Source organism: Prionailurus bengalensis, chromosome A2 (assembly GCF_016509475.1).
Source record: "Prionailurus bengalensis isolate Pbe53 chromosome A2, Fcat_Pben_1.1_paternal_pri, whole genome shotgun sequence".
In the NCBI taxonomy this organism is placed as follows: domain Eukaryota; kingdom Metazoa; phylum Chordata; class Mammalia; order Carnivora; family Felidae; genus Prionailurus; species Prionailurus bengalensis.
This window is the reverse complement of record NC_057348.1, coordinates 130869464-130875617: the sequence shown is the minus strand read 5'-3', so window position 1 is coordinate 130875617 and position 6154 is coordinate 130869464. Positions and strand designations below refer to the sequence as shown.

The 6154-nt window shown below is 41.6% G+C and overlaps 1 long non-coding RNA gene across 1 annotated transcript; it reads right to left on the bottom strand.

Annotated features, from left to right (window-relative positions):
* Positions 1-3180: 3180 nt before the first annotated feature.
* LOC122486462 lies at positions 3181-5573 on the bottom strand. The gene is made up of 2 exons (XR_006298167.1): positions 5327-5573; positions 3181-3409 (listed from the first exon to the last, which is right to left on the bottom strand). It is a non-coding gene; the product is annotated as an uncharacterized LOC122486462 (long non-coding RNA).
* Positions 5574-6154: the final 581 nt, after the last annotated feature.

The window sequence follows — 6154 nt, the reverse complement described above, 5'->3', positions numbered from 1 at the left end:
CTTAGAAAATGTGTAAGCAAAGCCTAAGATATTTCTTTGCCAATCAATCAGTATAAATTCACATATAAATTTACTGATGCGTACTCGATTTTCTGGTTACCCCAAGATTAATGCATCACACTCCTGAATATACTGTGATTAACTTCAAAGCCTTCAGGGTTCGCTGTCTAATCTTAATGTGACTAGATCAGGGTTTATTCCAATTGACATCTTTCTGGTTGTAGTACATAAATTATTTTTCTTAAAGGAGATTGCAGTCTCTTGTATTTATATTTTTAATTGAGTCCTTTTGGGATAGTATAGACTGAAAAGAATGTTTTACATGGACCACATTTTAAAACTGGTTCTTCCTCTGTTACCTGTGGATCCTGTTACTGTCGCCAGCTCCCTAATACTCTACTTAAAAGGTCAATATAACTCTTTGTGTAGAAACTGAGACCCTCCAATCTTCACTCGATCAAGGTGATTGGCTTGGCCTGTTTTGAACTTGTTCTAGTCACTATATGTTGCTTCAAGTTTCTACATTCAAGTTACACATTTGCTTCTAGTTGCTTTCTTTGGGGAGTGGGTACAGACTTCTGCTTGGATTTGAATACTGACATCACCCCTCAAAACCCACATGATCCCAGGAAGATTCTTCAACCTCTCAGCTGCCTTAGTTTCTTCATTGGTACACAAGTGGTAAATACTACCTATCTCACATTAAGTAGTAAAAATATGAATTACTGTCATTTTGCATGGCTGGGGTTTTTTTTAATGTTTATTTATTTATTTTGAGAGAGAGGGAGAGAGGCAGAGGGAGAGAGAGAGAAGCCCAAGCAGGCTCTGCACTGTCAGTGCCTAGCCCAACATGGGGCTTGAACTCATAAACTGAACTGTGAGGTCATAACCTGAGCGGAAAAGAGTCAGAGGTTTTACCCACCGAGCTACACAGGTGCCCCACCTGTTTTTGCCATTGCTTGCTGTTGTTACTGTTTGTTTTATGGGTGACGGTGGGGTGGTTGGTGAGCAGTGTACCACTTACAACTGTATGCAGTTTACAAAACAGCCACGAGAATAGTGACCCATCCTTTCTAATGTGTCAGCCTTGCTGACTGAGGAGCTGGGATCTTGGTGCACTCTGGCTTGCCAAAGCAAAAGTAAGGCTCATGGGACTCTCTGGCACTCATTTCCCAGAGACCATAAGTACAGCACATACCCAGGAGTCCTCTCTGAGTATACATACCAGTAAACACATGAATCTGGGCATATAAAATTCAGCTCCCTGCCCCCTACGAAATAGATAAGCCGTAGAATCCCCTCCCCCTCCCACTCCTTCTTCTCTCTCTCTTCTCTCTCTCTCTCTCTCTCTCTCTCTCTCACACACACACACACACACACACACTCACTCACACTCACACACACACACACACACACACACACACACACACACACACACATCTGGTCGGACAATCAAGAAGGAATTTGAGAGCAAGTCTGAGGTTGGGAGGCCATTTGGAAAATTAGTGCAACCATCTCTGGACACTTGGAGGGGTGGGGATGGGGGTGGGAGAACAAGTAGGGAAACAGAAAATGATACATTTACGGAGGTGAAAAAGCATGAACAGTACATTTTCACATGTTTTTAACGTACCATTTCTAAAGCAGACATGACATTGGAAACAGCATCTAGGGTTATAACCATTATCTACAGGGCAGGAAGGGCTTTTCGGGGACTGGAACCACCTAGCTGGCCCAGCCTGCATCCCTCACATCACTGGGAGCTCGACTCTGCAGCCCCTGGGGTCCGGTCTTCGTGGGTTACCTTAGTCAGGAGCGTGTGCTGGCTGACCAGGGCCCCAATGCTGGCAGAGCAAGGACTGCCTCACTCACTGCCGTGGGCCTGCTAGACAGGAACAGGTGACTCCTATCTGACAGAGACATCTGCCCGAGGCAAGTGGCAGTGGGGGTGCACCCCTCCTGGGCACTTACATCAGCATCACAAAGGGACCAGCTCACCTGAGGAGGGGCAGAAACCAGGGTGGGGGACAGGGCCCCTCTGGGAGGCCATGGAGACCCCAAAGGGCAGGCTCTGCAGGCGCAACCTGAATTCTAAACCACGCAAACAAAAGCTCTTGAAGCACATCCATGCCAATATTGCCAGGTATAAGCCTTACTGCTGCCCCCATTCTATTAATAATAAAAGACAAAGCTGTGTTGTTCCACTTTCTATTTTTTTCCTTGCTAGAAACTCCCTCCACCCCTTCAGGGGAGACTTGTCAATGAAAGTCTTCTTCCCCATATTGCTTTCCCTGACCCCGCCCTGTCAGATCACCTTGCCCACTCATACCTTTGGGAACCTCTTTGAATGTCACTTTGTTTCCCGCCAGAGCCCTACTTGGAAGGCCCATATTTGCCTGAAATTCTTCCCTTTTGGTTATACAGTCTGAAATTCACCTACTACCACTAAGCTACCTATTTAAAATGCAAATACTTCTGCATGGGTAGGCAGTCTGATCTCCCCAAATTAGAAATGTTCCATCAAGTTGGGTTTTCCTAAAAAGCCAAGAGGGCAGTTTCAGAGGGAAGTTGTACAGAGGAATCCATGCATCTTGGTGGACCAAGGTACTTGGGGAGAACAGCCTTGCCCTCCTACAGCCATGCTGTGCAGGGAATTATAGTTACTTTAGAAAGCATGGGCATCCAAGGCTCCAGCAGAAGGAAAGGAGTCCCAGGCTCAAAGTCTCCTTTCTTGTCTCACCAGACCCAGATTGTGGATGTGGCTTCTATGGTCAGGAAAAGAAACCACAAGTTATGATACAAACACTAACCTGTTACAAAGATTGTGAGCCAAAAATAATTATTGAAAAGCAAATTAAGACCTCACCAAAATCTGCAAAACAAAGAACAAAGACTCCATTCACAATATGCAGTAAAACATGATAACCTGTACTCCACCTGCCCTTTCCACACCTTACACACACATACCAGGAATGCCCCTTCAGATCTTCTCTCACACATCACACTCCCCCAAACTCGCACCCCAACCCAGAAAGAACAGGTCTTCTTTTGTTTTCTTCATCTGTATTCTCTGACTGGTCTGGACGAAAAGAAATGTTGGCTTTCATTGTAATTCCTTGATAATAAACTTTTGTCTAAACTGTCAAGAAATAAATGTGTCACTAGAGAAGAAAAGAGAGATGAGAGAAAACAGACTTTATTTTCTGATAAGACAAGGGTGTTGATTGTCCTGTCTTCCTAATGTTCTATTTCTTTACGGTTGGTTGCTTTGCATTTTTTCTAAAACGCAAGACACACATTCCAACCTCCTTGTTAACATCAGAACAGTTTCCATTTTCATTTGGAGAACTACACAGTGTTTGATTTTTACAGTCCAGGAAGCTAGTGACCATATAATCATCTTCAGTTCCTAAAATTAAGCAGAAAGATAAACAAATAAGCAAAAACAGGGACTATATTTACTTGTGGATATATTCACAAAGTTCTAGAAGAGAGTGCGAATATGAAGACTTGTGGAATCAGTGGCAATGGCTCATGGGAACAAAATAGCTTTTAATCAGGATTTTTAAGAAACGCATTTTAGAAGGAAGCGACAGGGAATTCAGTCACTCCTGACTTGGAGTAAAAGACTGACTGAACTTCCTTTGGATTAAATAAGGCTGGCATTACTGGATGATCCTAGGACAAGGACCAGAACTGTACTTTCTAGAAGATCATGCCACGCTGGAAGGACATGATGGATGTCCTACCATTCCAAGCAGGTAAGGACAAGCAGGTACATAATGTGTAGGTGCAGTTTCCCAGGATGTTCCAAACTGAAATCCACATCAATGACTTCCTCTATTCTCCACTGTCAGCTACCTCACTCACCCAGGGATCATTTTGGAACACAATACCATCAGTATTCCAAATTTCTTTTTTCTCCACTGCTTTTCCTTTGTCTGAATCTTCTTACTAATTATTTAGCTTAAAAAATATATTGTATTCAACTTGTAATACAACTTGTAAACTACCTTATATATTCAGGAATGGGAAAAATATCTATTGAGAGACAGTAAGGTGGAGAGAAGAGTGAAAAGGAGAGAGAAGGAATAGAGAAGAAAAGAGAATAGTAGTTTTCTGTGTTGCCTTTGTCCTCCACTAACACACAGCACTTATCATCACCGTGCTCAGAGCAAAACATGCCTGCGAGAAAGAGAAAGAATTATCCTCAGCGTAGTAATCTATTCACATAACTTCAGCTGTCATATTTCTGTGGAAGATCCCACAATGTTTATCTTCAGTCACAAGCTTTCTCCTGGTTTCCTATCTCTGCTTGTCTGTCTAGTAGATTATTTCCACTTGGAGGTTTTACTGTCACTTCAAAGCAACCATTTCTAAAATCATATTAACTGGCTTCATTCCCAAACCAGCTTCATTTTCTTGCAGTCGCATTTCTATTAATGGCAACAAAACTTTCTAAATGACTCTAAACCCCCTAGCACCATCATTGGTGCCATCTTCCTCCTTCTTCTCACCTCCATGTCATTAATGTTTTCATCTTCCTGATGAATATATATGTGTGTGTGTGTGTGTGTGTGTGTGTGTGTGTGTGTGTATATATATATATATATTCTCTCTCTCTCTCTCTCTCTCTCTCTCCTCTATTCCTTCCTTTCCATTCTTAACCCCATTAGCCCTTTATCACTTCATGTGCACCTGGAGTTCTAAAGATAAACAACTGCACAGTTCTATCTGGGCTCATCTTGATTCAGGATATTCTGAACTCAATGCAAAAAATTACCAAAGGGAATAAAGAAGAGGTAAAAACTGTCATGATGATGATAATAATGTTTCTTGAGCACTTACTATTTGTCACGTACTTCTTAAAAGCTCTTAACATAGATTAACACAGTTAAGTCTCACAATAAAACTCTACAAAATGGATACTATTTGTACTTTCCTCATAATAGGTAGAGAAACATGACAGTGGAAATAAAATGTACATGGTGTTCTGGGAGTTAGAAGACCTGAGTTCAAGGTTTCAAAATCATTTTGTAAAATCATTTGGCAAAACAGATAAATCTATAAATTCTTTTTCTTGGAAGTAATCTAAGATTCTATTTCATAGCTGAGATGTGAAATTTAGTATGACATAGAAAGGGAACACTGGAATTCTCCAAATTCTTTTCTATTTCCAGGGTCATTCATAAAGAAACAATGATTCATTCATTCAAAACATTCTTGAGCACCTACAATGTACCATTACCAACGAATGGTTGTTGTGTCATTACATTGAGACTTCTCATTTGTATTAGCTTTTCCCTAATTATTGCTAAAGTCTTACCTGAGGCAGATAACAGGCCAAAGAAAAGAAGAGCTAAAAAAAGGAAAGGAATCTTCATAGCAAGTCCTCTCAGAAGCAACTAAGTGTCTCAAAAAGATAAACCAAGGTAAACGGAGGTGATTTCAGGATCAGAATCCCTGTACTTCGAGACTTTCCTGGATGAGCTGGACCTAATATGACTTGGTCTTTCTTAGATTTGTGGGGATCCAACTCCTCATAACTCCTGTATACTTCCTATTTGTTTAATCATATTATGACATGCATAAGCCCTTATTACATCTTTATAACACTTTTTACTCATCCATGTCCCTCCTCACTGTCTCAGTGACCCACCAATAGGACTTAACTGGGAGGCCTTTTATCACTTGAAGGATCACTTGAGGGCTCCCTTAAAGTTGGCACTGCCTTTCCTGATGCCCACAGTACTCCCTCCCTACAGGAGCAGTGCTTTCCCTTATCTTACATATCTCTTTTCCTAGTGTGGACATCATGTTCACCAGTGGTGCCTTGAATATTCTTATCAGGTTGTTAGTAAATCTGAATCTTCACAGCCCCCAATCCACCTCCTGTCCTGCAGAGTCCAGCAAGCATTGCTGAAGATCATCGTGTGATTATGCTAATGTTTAATGTTCATATCCTTTCAACAGGGCCCTGGTGGTGGCTTTCCCATTTAGAGGGACAACCACAAGGAAAGGGATTATATGTTCTCTGACCCTGTGCCTACACAGTATCGTAACATAGTAGTACTCAGAGAAATTTGTTGAACTGTTGAAATGACCTATTTCCCTACTTTTTTTGTTAGTCTTTTATTCACTCCTCTCACCCCAC